A 15,108-nucleotide genomic window follows, 5' to 3' on the forward strand; every position below is an offset into this window, starting at 1 on the left:
GTTTACTTTTCAGAGAGACAGAGATGGAGAGATGGGGAAGGGCAGAGAGACAGGAAGACACAGACTCGGAAGCAGGCCCCAGGCTCCAGGCTATCAGCACAGAACCTGACGGGGGACTCACCCCCAGGATCTGCAAGACCATGACCTGAGCGGAAGTGGGCCGCTCTGTGACGGAGCCACCCAGGCGCCCCCACGATCTCTGCATTACTGTCCCGCAGTCATCCCGGGACGAGTCCCTCGGTCATTTTTCCGTTTCGGTGTTCTGGGGAGCTCCCTACTGTGATATCACTCATACTATGACGTCACGTCACACTGCTCCAACTAGGACACGTGCAGCCCCAGTTCTGGGCTTGAGCCGGAGGAGAAGGCTCCAGGTCTCTGCTGGGAGGCCGGGCCGGGCTGCAGAAGGGGTCACAGGGCTCTGCTGGGGGGCTGACCTGGGGCTCCAGGAGGGCTCCCAGGGCTGTGCCGAGAAGAGGGGCCGTCGCTTGAGGAGGGGGTCCCAGGCGTCCACTGGTCCACTGGGGGTTGGGGGGGTTGGGCTCCGTGTGCTGATCCTGGACTCTAGGCTGGGTGGGGGACGGTCTGGCACTTTTACCTTCTTCTCGGTCTCCTGGTCCACTTGGGCCCCTGTTCTCTTGAAAGAATTCGGCCGTTAAAGAGGGCTCGCCGCAGTACTGGGTACCGCCTCTGTCAGTACCTGTTGACCCTCCAAGACTCGGATAGGACTGTGGCTCTTGGAGTCAGCAGAAAGGAAGGGCCTCACCCCGACGGTCTGTCCGTCTACCCTGTGTCTCCGACAGCTCCACATCCAGCAGGTGGCTATCCCGCCGTCATTCCTGCACCCTGTGAAGCTGTCCTGGATGTGGTCCCTCCCATCCCCCTGGCCGCTCTCCTGTGCCTGTCCTGGGCTTCGGGGACCTCTGCATCTTCCCTCGGAATCAATGGCAGGGACCAGGAACCTGGGTGGGCCTCAGTCGCTGAAGCATCCCACTCTGGGTGGCTTTGGGCTCCGGTTGGGATCCCACAGTTTTGGACATCGGAGCCTGACATCAAATCTGAGCTGAGAGCCCGGAGTCTGCTTGCGTTCTCTCCCAGCCCTCCCCCACTCGCCCTGTCCCTTTCTTTCCAAACTATGTTTCTTTAAACTGAACAATCAAAAGAAAAGTAAAAGAAAGGCACAGACCGTGGTCTCTCATTCGGGATTCACTTTACTTTTTTTTAAATAACTTTCTAAAATTAAATATAAATCTTTGAAATTTGTTTCCGCATTCTACGCTTCTCCTCACTGGGGTCCGTTCCTCTTCTGATTGGTCTTCCCCTTGGTTGGTCTCTTCGGGGGTCAAGGTCCCCGGGGAGAGATTGCTGGAGATGACCGAGGAGGCTGGGCTTGGGGTCCAGGAGTCTTCCGAGCTGGTGACCCCGGACGCTAGGCTGGGTAGGGGGCTGGGTGGGGGACTGCGTGGCCATGGTCTGGTTTCACTGTCCATTGTTTCAAGTGTGGTAGCCTGAAGCCAAGCACTGAGTCCTTTCTCCTGCCGCGCACTGAGCCCTTTCGTGATTTTTAAGGAAGTCCGTATGTTTCCTTCTTTCAGTGACATGAAGAGGAGGACACCTTGGTCCAGGCTTTGAGCTGGTCCTTCAAAGTCCCTGGTGACGTGCCAGCAGACCTCCCCCTCAAAGGGCTCGTACCCCGTGATCACTGAGGACCAAACCGCCCCCAGGCTCCGCACGTCCATGGGAGGCCGTTCCTCCTCTTGCCGCAGGAAGGCTCTCGGGGCAGCTGACCCGGAGCTCTCCCGAAACGTGTGGAGTTTGTAGCCTGCAAACTCCACGGTGAGGCCCACGCCGGTCCGAGACACTTTCAGTTCCCCGTCATACATCAGGGTCTCCAGTGTCACGTCCCCGGGGAAGATACCTTGCTGGTGGCACCACTCCACACTGGACAGGAGCTGGCAGAACGTGTGGGGCACGTCGTCAACCACGCGGCCACGGTGCGTGCAGGCCTCCTCCAGCTGGTCTCTGCTCACCTGGCGGGAGACGAGGGCGACCCTCGTGATGCCGTTCACCACCTCCATGGAGCCGATGACGTCCGGCTGATGGGAGGTCTGCAGCTTCTCGGCCTCAGAATAAAGGCCCTGGAGGCCAGCAGGGTCCCGCTGGGTCTTGTGGACGTACTGGATGTCCCACATCCGCGGCGTCAGGGCGGTCCGGCATCCTGGAGACGCTGCCCTCTGCGTGGAGAAGCCGCCCTCCCCTTGTGTCTTGGAGGGCACACCCGTATGGGTCTCCCCATTGTCTGAGACAACGGGTAATAGCCCCGGAAGCATGGCTGCCTCCTCTAACTACACTAATGTGCTAACCCTCCCCCACCCCCCCACCCCCCACCCGCCCACCAACAATACTACCAGACTAACTACTGCTAATACTAACCAGACTAACTACGCTATACTAACAATACTATGCTAACGCTATCAATGAGATAAATGATACTAACTATACTAAAACACTAATACTAAAGAAAGAAATGAAAAAAAATCACAAAGAAAATGAAGGGAAAAAAATAAAGAAAAATGGGGAAAATGAGAAACTAAAAAAGGGGAAAAAAAAGAAAAAAGAAAAAGAAAATGGAGATAAAATGAGTAGAGGAAAGGAGGAAAATGAAAATGAAAAAAATATATATGAATCAAACGACCAAAAGAGAAGGAGAAAGCGAGCTAGCTAGGGTCAGGCCAACAGGTCACCAAGGCTTCCCGGGCTATAGAGACCGAACACCCGGCCGGGCCAGGGTCTTATATAGGCAGGTTCTGGAGCTCCGTCACAACGGTGCTCTGTGAGGTCCGAGCAGGCAGTGGGCCCATCTGCAACCACAGCGTCTCCTCCCTTGTTGTACCCAAGACCTCTACTCAAAATAAATAAATATAATTAAATCAATCAATAAAATCCCACTGGGCTATTTGTTTCTGGGTGTGGGCTTTCCAAGATGGAGATTTACTTTGTCAGAAAGCGAAATCTCCCAGATGGGTCAGTGTTTTTTCATTTTGAGTTTAGAAAAGTGTAATTTTTAGCTTCTAGAGCCCTCATGGTGGCTGCACTTTACCTCCTCAGGCCCTGGTCTCAAAATGGTGCCACAACATACAGGGAAATGCTCCCGTCAATAAAGCTCAGAGGAAGATTGCTTCTCATCACGTTCACCGATAAGGCTGTGGGCAGATGTCCCATCAGAAACCCTGGAGGCCAGAAGCCAAGGGGTGATGGGTTCAAAGCATTGGAGGGAAGCAGCTGTCCACCAAGAATCCTGCGTTTGGGAAAACGGTTCTTCACAGATGAGGCAGAGATGAAGACATTCCCGGAGAAACCAAAGCTGAGAGGCTTGCCCTGACCACTAGAGCGGCCCTGCAGGGAAGGGGGGCCCGCGGGTTGCTAGGAAAGGGCCCTGGACAGGAACGCGAAGCCTTCTGAAGAAACGATCTCTGGTAAAAGTGAGTACACGGACACTGATAAAAGCTAGTACTGTCATGACTTTGGCCTGTAGCTCTCCTTTTTGTTCTCTACTTGAGACACCGATGGATTGAAACAGCCTTCTCTAAGAGATCTCCAGGTTGACCTGTAACAGCCTCTCGGGGCCCGAAGCCAAGCCAAGTACTTCCCTCATACAGGCCAGTGAACCCGGCAGAAGTGGGCAAATTCTTCTCCCAGAGGTCCCTGGGACATCCTCAGGGGCCTGCACCTGCCAGGAAGAGACATTCTTGACTCTCCTGGGGAGGCTGCTGGGAGCTCTGGAAGCAAGGTCTTGGGCCCACATTTCCGAGGGGCTTGATGGCTCCACGTTGCATAACGTCAACCTTAGTTCCTTAGAGCTACATGGTCTAAGCTACTGTGAGATCTCGACCTGAGCCCCAAAGGAGAGTGGGGCGCTTCAGCGACTGAGGCCCACGCAGGTTTCCCGTCCCTGAGTTTGACGTAGAGGGAAACCTGCAGAGCTCCACAAAGCCCGGGACAGGCACAGGAGAGTGGCCAGGGCGATGATGGGGGGGACCACATCCAGGACACCTTAGCACACTGCAGGAATGACGGCAGGACAGCCTCCCGCTGGACTTGGTGTTGTAGAAAACACAGAGTGGAGGCCGCACCGTCGGGGTGAGGCCCTTCGTTTCTGCTGACCCCAAGAGCCACAGACCTCCCCGAGTCTAGGACGGTCCACAGGGACTATCGATGGCGGTACAAAGAACTGCGGGGAGCCCTCTTCAGCTTCTTCACCCTCCCAGGAGCCCAATCCGTGCTCTGATGCTGGCACTTGGGACCCAATGCATCGGTGGTTGTGGGGTTCTTCATAATTAAGGGTTTTTTAATGGAATTCTCGGAGTTTGATCAGTCCTTTCAATTAGGTAAAGAGACTGTAAGAGAACAGATTTTTTTCTCCCTGAAACAACAATGATAGCTAACAAATACTGAATACTTTACTTGCCAGGAATGAAAGTAAGCATGCCATGTGTATTTATTCATTGAATCCCCATCATAACTGGATGTTCTAAACTCAAAGATAGACAGCTTATCAGCGGTGAAGCCAGGATTTGAATCCAGAGGTCCTGTGCTGAACCCCTGTGTCATACTACCTAATTCAGCTCACTCTCCTCTAAATCACACCCATTGTTTCCACATTGTCCATGGCTCTACCCCCTCTGCAGTGGCAGAGGTGAGTGAGTACTTGTGACAGACGCTGTATGGCCTGTAGAGCTTGAAATCTTTACTGCTGGCTCAGTCGGTGTCTACGGAATGTTCACGGAGCAATTAGAACCCCCTGAAAATGCAGGCACTGCTGACACTGGCTATGAGGGGTAGGGTGTTGGGGCTGCACGTGCCTAGGAGGGCCAGGCTGGAACTAGCAGCCCAAGTGCAGAGGTCCAAACGCCCCTGCTTGCCAGGACCCGTGGTGGGCTGGGTAGCCCCAGGCTCCTAGTGGACCCCTAGGAGGTATCCTTACTCTCCACTGGAGCCTCGGACCTTTGTACCTCTTTGCACATATTTCTTCCTTCATGAGTGAATTTTGGGGAAGACTCTGTCCTAGTGCCGCCCTGTCCTTGCCACCCTGCTTGTTGGATTTCTTGCAGCCGTGGGCACCGTGGAAAGGAGCCCATGCTGTGAACACGCCGGGTCTGCTTTGGTTTCAGTTTGTCCACCTGTGACATGGGACAAGAGGATTCCTGGCTCTCCCAGAGAAAAATGCAGATCTTCATTCTGCAGTCAGGACAGCTGTTAGCACAGCTCTTTTGTTGGGGGAGCGGAGGGAACAGGGGCTCTTCACCCAGAGACCCATGGTTATTCCTGTAGTGAACCCAAGTCAGTAGACTCTCATTCCGAAAAAGTGTCTTCCCAAGTAATGGAAACAATGTAATTAGCAGCCTTTTTGTTCAGGGTGTTAATTAACTTGTTTTTCTGAATACACCTTCTTCCAGGTACGGCCCATCATCTCTGGGGTGCTGCAGGGGGAAGCAATTAGATCCTCGTTACTGTACAATTAATTATGGCTTGGTAACTGCTCAAGGTGCCTGGTGGGGCGGGGGGAGGAGGGGGGAATTCCTTGACAGCACCAGCCCCAGCAAGAGGGCTGGCTTAGGACTTAGGCGCTGAGCTGAGCCTTGTTTGTGGGACTGGAGAAAAAGGCTGTGGAGCCCGGCGGGTTATTACAGAAAGGCAGATCTGGGCACCCCACTCTTTTGCTCAAGAACTTTCAGTGGCTCCCTAGTCCTTACCAAGTCAAAACCAAGCTCCATACCTGAACACTGAGGGCCATCTATTACTTGGCCTGAACCTCTTTTTCCTGGCTACCCATCATGGTTATCCATAGTTCATTTTCTGGTGAACCAGGACCCCCCTCCTTGAATGTGCTTTCCATGTCTTTGCCTGCACTACTTCCCCACCTGGAGAAAGCTCTCTGTCTTTCTCCTTGAATGGCATGATCATCTTTGCAAATACCTACTCCTCCCTGGAGACTTTCCTGAAGCCAGGAGGGATCTTAGAAAGAATAAGGGCTTTGGATGCAGATAAACTTGGACTCAGGTAATTAACCTCCTAGAGCTTCCGTCCTGCCCCTCCACTGCTCCCAGTGCAAGGAGACTCCAGGACTTGCCTCACAGATGATGTGTGATGAGGGCCGAGCTTGGATAAGTCTCCTTTGCACCTCTCAGTGCTCAGATGATGGCTGCCGGCATTGCCTCTGTGGTGATGTCTGCACCTCACAGGATCATAGGCTCTACTTTTCTCAACTAGTTTCCACCTTTTGCCTCCTCTGCCCTTCACATCAATCTGCTGAAGTGGGCAAGTGCTCCTGGAGAGAGGGGGCCAAGGTGGGGGGTTCTCAGTGAGAGCAGTCTTTCTCCCTAGGGGAGCACTTTGGACCACCGCCGCAATTTGAGGGTGCCTGGCAGTGGGCAGTGCTGAAGATGCTACTCGCCCCGCCAGACGTCATCCAGGTGACACATGTATGTGTATATTTGTCTGAGGCTAGAGCTTAACTCTGTGTTTCTTATGTTTCTACTATTTTGGAGCAGGACTATCTACATCTATCTATATCTATAGCATCTCTCTATCTCTATCTCTGTCTATCTGTATCTATCTATATCTATCTGTATCTATCTTTATTCTATGTCTATGTCTATCTCTATATCTATCTATAATCTATTCCAGGAAGTTAACTAGCAAGTAAATCAAAGAAAGGTGGATTGAGGACTTTACTAAGAATTGTTTGTCAGTTGGAAAACCACATCGTGGATGGCAGCACTGCCCATGATGTCTCAGTCCCCCAAAGAAGCTACCACATCTATCAGCCTTGGTTGGTGTTGTGCTCACGATGTGTTCAGATGCAAGTATTTTTGACTCTTTCCTGTGTCTCCATGGGTGCTCATGCTAAAGCATTCACATACCGAATTAGATACTTTTTACATATTATTTTATTATAACCCCCCCTTATTTCTCCTTTATATTATAATTAGGGCATTTAAAAATTATGTATGGAAGCAGGTTATAGTCTCTATGAATTTCATTCCCAAATGTTTATTATAAAAAAGGGATGATGATGATCCTGAGACTAGCCCAGCCTGGACAAATTCCTGCTTGGGCCCCATCCCTGCTTGGTCAGGGCCAGGGACCAGGTAGCGGTTCTGAAGGATACGGGGTGTGGGGTGGGGCATGTTGCTTCAGGTGTCCGCCTCCCCAGCTCTGCACCTGCACTGCTGCATGCATGTGTGTGTGTTTGTGTGTGTGTATGTGACTGTCATGTATGGATGTTCCGCAGGGTATGCCCGAAGGTGAGTCAGGCTGCCTGTGTTCCTGAGTGGCAGGAATGCCTGTGCATGTCAGGGTGGCCACTGACAAGACACGTACTGCCCCGGGTGTACCTGCTTCTGGGTGTACCTGTGGGAGCTAGACTGGTGGCAGCTGTCAGCTCTTTCCACTTGTAGCCTGTACTCTTTCAAAGTAGAGGGAAACATTTGTTCTACTTTGGGGGGAGCCTATCACACAGCCTCCCCAGGCTCCACCCTGGAAGTGGCCGGGCGGGCTGCTCCTGCCAGCCCCCTGGCCCAGGTCCCCGTCAGTCTTTTCCGTCAGTCCCCTACACTCCTTACTCCTCTAGGGCAAGTCCATTAGCCAGATAAGGGATCTTCAAGGCTCTTGGCTTAAGCTGAGCTGAACCTTGAGGAGCTCCCCTAGCTCCACCACATCTGGGCTTCAGGCAGCTCCTTTACCCTCAGTGGGCCTTAGTTTCCCCCCATACGCAATCGGGGTGTTCCCCTGGCACTTACATGTCTGCAGACTGTGACTTTTTTTTCAATTTCAAATCTTCCTCCCACATCGTTTACCCTTTTCTCAGGCTCCCCACAGCATTCGAAGTGAATTAGAGTTTAATAAAGGGCTTAAAGGTTTAAGAAGAGGCATATTGCTTCTTCTCCCACCCCAGGCCAGCTCCCGCCCTGCCCATCCTCCTTCGGGGCTTTATCTGTGCTCTTGCAAGGGAGCCAATGTCCCAGAATGGCAGTGCCCGGCCCTTGTCTCCCTGACAGCTAATCAGCTGGTGTCTCAAGGTGGTGGCTTTAGGGAAGGTGGGTGGGGCTGGCAGCTTGTCAGGTTTTAATCTCTAAACAGTGAAGTGTCTGATCTTGGGATCTGGCATAGCAGGGATTGGACACTGCTGGGAATATTAGGATGTGTTTGTGTGTGCGCATGCACGTGCGTGTGTTTAGGCATGGGCTTTGGGATGGGAGGGATTCACACAATTGCCTGTGGATGATGATATGGAACTCCTTCTCAGACCTGGGCCTGAAGTGGGTCAAGGTCCTGCCTTGTGCCATCATTTGCGGTTGGACCAGCCAAGGTGGGAGTCCCTGAGGGTCCTGCCAGTTAGGGTCCTTCCAGTCTGTAACCTGGCAGCCTTGTCCTGATCACCTGATCTCGAGCCCGCCTTTCTCTCTCTGAAGAGTGGAGAGTCCTGCTTGGTTACGGAGGGCTGTGGGGCCTGGGCCTGGTAGTTTGGGGACAATGGTATGGTTTAAAGTGTCTGTCTGTAGGGGCTGGTGCTACAGACTGCTGCAAGCTGACGCCCCGATCCTCCTTCTCAGACAATCGCCGTGTGCTTCTGTCTGAAATAGCCCTCCTGTTCCCCTCTCAGAGGAGGCGGCAGGAGAGAATTCCAGGGGAAGCCTCTCCTGCTTTCTGAAGCCCAGAGGCTGGGAGAGTCTTTCATCTAATTGGTGGGCCCACATTGAATGCACTTCTACCATAAGAATTGTTGTTGAAATTAACTGGGAATCCTGGGTTTTATTTTCTAAACGTGGCAGACACGGAAGGCCATTCTGGTCCACTGAAAATGGGCGAATGAGGATGATGTGATTTGCCTTCTAGTGTCACCAGGTGTGCTCCTAAACTTTCTCATCTATAAATGCTGCCCTAGTGACAAGGTGGGAGGGTGAGGAAGACCATGGGTTTTAAGACTTCGGTCTGACCACCTCCCAGTCTCCCCTTTTGCTCTGGTACATCCCATAGGCTCTGGGAAGGCCAGGGCTGAAGAGATTTTTTAGAGGTCACACATCTCCCCAAATCTGGCTGACCCCCTTCTTGGAAGGACTGATTCCCCAAGCGAGGGGCAGGGGAGCATGCATAGGCACCTGTGTGGTTGACAAGCTATGAGGTGACTCCAAGGCTCGCCCAGGACAGGGAAGGGCAGACCTGGGCCACTCGCTGTCCCCACCTCACCGAGGAGGACACTGAGGCGAGGCCTCATCATGAGCTATGGATGAGCAAGCTTTCTTGGAGTCACAAGACCTCGTTCTTGCTGTCTCATCCTCAGCCCAGGGCCATAGGGAGAGGCGGCGTGCAGAAGAGAGCATGGAGGCCCTGATTATTTTAACGGGATTTCTTTGTGTCATCCCAGGCCCTTCTGCTGGCATGAGGGCCAGATGGAGTCATCTGTGACGTGGAGAGACAGGACATCTGTGAGGCCAGGGCCGTGCAAAGAGCTCAGACCCTTCATCTCACCACTACCCCGCCTCAGCCTGGACCCGCTGCTCATGTGAGCCCCCTCCTCATCGGTGCAAGGAGGCCTGCACACCTAACTCCCACCACCAGATCTTGTTCATATCATTGCCCCCTTCCTTTCTACTAGGCTCTTTCTCATCTTTAAATACTGCTGGACATAGTATGTCAGAACTCAACCATGCATCCTTAGGGCCCAGGGCATGCAGCAGGTGCACGATAAATAGTGACTGAACGGATGGGTGGATGGATGAAAGTTAGAGTCAAGAGACCTGGATTCTTACTTCAGCTTGACCACTAACTGGCTGTGTGTCTCAGGACAAGTCATTTTACCTCCCTGGGCCTCCATTGTCTACTCCCCAAAGCTATTAACAGAGGTGACCTGTTATTTCCTTATTAATGTGGTCTCCTTGGCCCTAAATCGTCAGGATGTTTTCTTCCTTGAGCGTAACTATGTGTAACCACAGAGAACTCGTGGTCATATACTGCATGTGCCTTGTCTTCCCCAAAGGGCAGGGTCTGGAGACTCTACCACTTGTCCTGAGTAGCCTCCTGTCCACCGAAATGCCCCATCTGGACCTCCAGTTTTGCCTTCTTTCCTGAGGCAGCCTAAGGCCCAGCCACCTGTTACCTAAAACTCAACACGATGGAACCTATCCTGGGCGTGCGCTTCTCCAGACCTGCTTTCTGCCCCTCCATGCTCCTTCTCCTCCAGGAAGGGCCCCACCTGACACCCCGTTGCCCCATTGGAAACCCGGGGTCAGATTTTCCTCTCAGGCTCCACCGCACACAGCCACCAAGTCCTTCCGACTTAACCTCTTATCTCCTCTCCAGCCCCATGCAGTCAGTCTCTGCCCCCTCACACGTACAAGACCTTGGCCGCGACCTTGGGTCTCCAGTGCTGTCCCCTCTAAACATGCTTCTGAAATGCACATCTGTTCCCCAAACTGCCTCCTCTTTAGTCCTTCAGTGGCTCCCTGTGTTCCTCAGCGTCAAGGCCAAACCCTCTCAAGGTGCCTCCCCCCATCCCCACCCATCCTGTGTGTTTGGCCCCTCCCAGCTCACCAGCCTCAGCTTTCCACTTTCCCACTCCTGCCCTTTAGACACCTGATGCCACTGTTTTTATCTTAAGTTTTATTTATTTATTTTGAGAGAGAGAGAACATGCACGTGCACAAGTGGGGGTGGGCAGAGAGAGAGGGACAGCAAGAATCCCAAGCAGGCTTCTCACTGTCACACAGAGCCCTATGTGGGGCTCCAACCCATGAACTGTGAGATCAAAACTGAGCCAAAATCAAGACTGACAGAGCCACCCAGCCACCCCAGCATGCCTGACACCCTGTTCTGAATGAACTGCCTGTCCTGAACTTGCTGCCCACCTGCCTTCCACTGGACTTTGCATGTGCTCTTCCCTACTTCTTTACCTGGCTAACCTCAATTCAAACTTCAGATGCCTGGCTTCTGGAAGCTTTCCCTGACTGAAGCCCTCCTCCTCCCGATGGCTCAGTTAGGTGCTACTTCTATACAATTCTACAACACCACGCTTTTACCATGATCTTATCACATCTTACCTTACCAACCCTCACTACAATGTGTTGTCAGGTTCCGTGGATCTTCCCCAGCAGACTGTGGGCTCCTTGACGGGGCTGTGTTCTCACTAAGTAGCCCTGTGCCAGCACTAGGCAGGTGGAGGCAGTCAGTGCACAGTGCTTAAGAATTCCAACTTTGGCCCAGTGCCATCCAACCAAGTAGCTGCTTGCCGCAGGTGTCCACCAAGGACCACAGTGTTGAGAGTCCACACCGGGAACTGCAGTGCATATAAAATGTACTCTAGATTCTGCAAGCTCAGTGTGAAAACAAGGATGTAAAATATCTCATTAAGACTTTTAAAAATATGGATTATAAGTGGAAAGGGTAATATTTTGGATATTATAGGTTATGTAAAATATCTTATCAAAATTAATTCACCAACTTTTTAGAATGGGGTTCTCAGAAAATTTAGAATTACACACATGGGGGGCGCCTGGGTGGTTCAGTTGGGAGCGTCCGACTCTTGATCTCAGCTCAGGTCATGATCTCACGGCTTGTGAGTCTGAGCCCTGAGCTGGGCTCTGCGCTGACTGCACGGAGCCTGCTTGGGATTCTTTCTCCTTCTCTCTCTGCTCTTCTCCAACCCACTCTCTAAATAAAACTTAAAAAAATTAAATTATATACACAGCTCATATTGTATTTCCATTGGACAGCACTGACCTGAGCTACAGCTCCCTGGGATCAAATATTCCATTATTCATGGGTCAGATGGCCTTGGGCCAGAGGCTTAGCTCATCTGTGCCTCAGTTTTCACATCTGTATAATGAAGATAGTATTCGAATCCTCTGCACAGGGTCGTTATTAGCATTAAATGTGTTACCTTGTGCTCTGCAGATAGAAAGCCCAATACAAATATTAACCGCCACCATTCTGATTACTTATGGTTAATATTTGTTGAATAAAGCATCAAATTCCTGAATCCTAACCTCCTTGCCTTCACCCCATCCCTGCAGCCACCACTTATCTGCCATTCAACATTTATTCGGCAAATATTTATTGAGAAACTACAATGAGTCAGGCATTGTGATCGACCCTGCAGGCAAAGAGGAACACTTAATCGATCAATTAATTAATTCAGTGAATCTTTGGGTAGCATATCTTTTGTGCCAGGTGCTGGCTGGGCTCTGGGATACACAGAGGCTGAATGATGCCCTCCGGGAGCCTCTGGCACACAGAGGAGACAGATCTTAACAAGGTCAAGGCTGGCACTGTGGGCTCTGTGCTGGGACAGTGGAGCAGGGGCTGGTGGAGACCAAAAGGATGGGCCAAACTCAGCCTGGGAGAGGAGAGCATCAGAAATGCTTCCCGGAGGGGGCGACGGATGCATGAGCAGGGGTCCGGCCAGGCGGAGGGAGGCCACGCTCGGGAGAGGAGAGACATTTCTTCCATCATCCATCAGATGCTGAGCAGAGAGAAGCAGGGTCACACAACTTAACCTGAACGGCATAGCCACATCAATATCAGTCGAGGCCGCTGTTTGTTCCTAAGTGGACATGCCAGCTGGTTGATTGAATTTTTCACTCATCATTAGGATGTTGAACAGAATCTAGAAAACAGCCCTGTGGCCGGGAGCCCCGGCATCCTTGGGCTTAGGCTGGGGCCCCCAGACGGCAGTACCCCTCCAGCTCCCCCAAACCCTAGAGCCAGCCTCCGTTGCCACCATTTAGTGCACAGCTGGTAAGTTAAAAGCAGTTTAGCGATAATTCCACCTCCGCACTGAAGACTTCCAGTGACTGTTAATGAATTTAAATACTGGGGATTTTCTCTGATGCCTCATTGCATATGCTCCTCACATTACGATGCTAATGAGGGATCTGTTGGACAGAGGCGCTGGAGCCAGACCAGAGATGGTGGTGGCCCGGGCAGGGTTGCAGGCTGGTCAGTCGTTTTCTCATTCCTTACTGGCGCTTAATCAGTGAACTCGCCAAAAAGGTTAACTGGCCTGGGCCTCCGTTGGGGACTGAGATACCATCAGCTGGCTTGGGTTGGCTCAAAGAGGACTTCTCTTCAAATCAGAAGGCTGCTGGGCACAGGCCTTATTAAGCAAATAAGGCGAGTCGCTGTAAGACTCGAAGGTCTGGGACCCCCATGAGAGAAGCTGTGCCTTCCTCAGGGACAGAGCTGGCCTGTGGGGGAGGCTTGGACCACAAGTCCGTGTTCTCGGATGGCTCCTACGTTGAAGGGAAGCACGAATTTTCCTCTGTTCCATCTCTTAGGTTGGGAGGCAGGGGAGGAGGACAGGGGAGTGCACAAGAGGTATCTACTCTGGTGCTGAGTGGCAGAAGGGCTTGGAGGCTGGGGGATGGCCAGATGACACTTGGGGCTGCCCTTGAAAAGAGAGCGAGAGGTCGTTGGCTCACAATCCCACTGGGATAGGGGAAGGACCCCGGGTTTCCCTGGTCCCTCCCCTTTCTGACAGAAGCCAAAAGGAGGAGAAGGAGAGAGGCAAGAGACAAAGGATGTAGACTAGAAGAGAGGTTGACAGTACCAGCTTCTGATGCTTGAATCCTGTCCTGTCTCTACCACTTATGAGCTATGCAGCTATGGGCAGTGACTTAAGCCCCCTGTGCCTCAGTTTTCCCATTCACGAAATGGGGATAATAATAGCACTTGGCTCATGTATGAAGATGATATGGTCAGTCTCATTTGCCGATTATACCTCAATAAAGCTGAAAGAAATGTTTAAAAAAAAAGATAAAATGAGTGAATGTCTTTTCATTGTCTGGTGTGCTGGAAGCACTTAGTATCTTAGAATTATTTCTATTAGTGGCTGAAGTCGGCCCTGACCAATTTGGGGGTTCTGCTTCCTAGAGAAGAGGCTGGGGTCAGTCCAGAGAAGCAGGGGCGCTGCCAGGAGGTGCTGGGGAGGCGTGAGGCACGCAGCCACAGCTGTCAGGTCCCCCAGCAGCCTCTTCCCTTGGCTTCCTGCAAATCCACTGACAATTTTGTAAATTTGCTTAAGGATTAAATTAATAAGCTGCTCCTTCTTGGCTCCCATGGCTGTACCGACCGGCACTTCTGTGCTCTGGGAAATGCCTTGTGAGACAGCATCTGGAAGAAGTAAAGCCACTTTTAAGCTTACCTCCTCCTCAGGGGTGGCCCCAGGATTGACCTCGCTCCCTCCTTGGATATATTCGCTATGTCCTCAGCACTGACATGTGCACGTGTGACATGGGGACGGGGACCCCCGCATCACGTGAGCCGCTGTGAGCCCATCTCTGTGTGTTTGTCTCCCCCCCCTTCAGATGGGGTTCTTGACCTCAGAACTCTGTCTCCTCTATCAGATTGGGGGCTTTTCCAGGGTAGGGTCTGCATCTCCTCCGTCAGACTGCACTGCCCAGACCTCAGCCTCCCACACCTCCCAGCGAAGGAAGTTTAGGGCCCAGGACCCCTGCCGCGTTCTGGAACCGAGTTCTTCTGAAAGGAGGGGGCACAGGAAGGGGGGCTGGCAGGACTCCTAGACCACTCAGTTCCAGACATTCCCTTCCGTGGCACAATAGCCATTAAATACCAAAGGTGAGAAGGATCTTGGGGGCTGAGTGTTCTGTGCAGGCCACCTTTCTCCACGTTTAGGGCTGGCCATGCCCAGAGGGCTGTGGTCGTGTGGAATTGCCAATAGGGGGGTGGACAGGAGGCTCCCCACAATCTTCAGACGGCCCCCATGTGCCCAGCCCTCAGCATGAGGCTGTGCTCAGGGAGCCGTGATGGGATGGCCTCAGTGTCGCCTCCCCTAGTACTGCCGGGCCCAGGCCTCTCTCGGCCAGGCTGGGGGGCCTCCCAGCCAGCTGCAGCTCACTCCCCCCCAGGACTGTTCCCTCCTCTCTGTCTCTGTCTCTGCTCCTCCTACCTCTTGCCACCACGTGAACTTCCTGCAGAGTAATTAGACCTGGAGAAAGGGCTGCATTCATGCAGCTGCTGTGCTCAGAGCCTTTGATTAAGGGCCGGCAGGGTTAACTTGTTGCCAGTCAACATGTGGGCGGGGCCGGGGGCC

At 52.5% G+C, this 15,108-nt stretch overlaps 1 long non-coding RNA gene across 1 annotated transcript; it reads left to right on the top strand.

Annotated features, from left to right (window-relative positions):
• The first annotated feature begins 34 nt into the window (after positions 1–34).
• Positions 35–1,069, top strand: LOC115282270. Its single transcript, XR_003904568.1, has 2 exons — positions 35–374; positions 804–1,069. It is a non-coding gene; the product is annotated as an uncharacterized LOC115282270 (long non-coding RNA).
• Positions 1,070–15,108: the final 14,039 nt, after the last annotated feature.

This window comes from Suricata suricatta, chromosome 17, assembly GCF_006229205.1.
Source record: "Suricata suricatta isolate VVHF042 chromosome 17, meerkat_22Aug2017_6uvM2_HiC, whole genome shotgun sequence".
Classification (NCBI taxonomy): Eukaryota; Metazoa; Chordata; class Mammalia; order Carnivora; family Herpestidae; genus Suricata; species Suricata suricatta.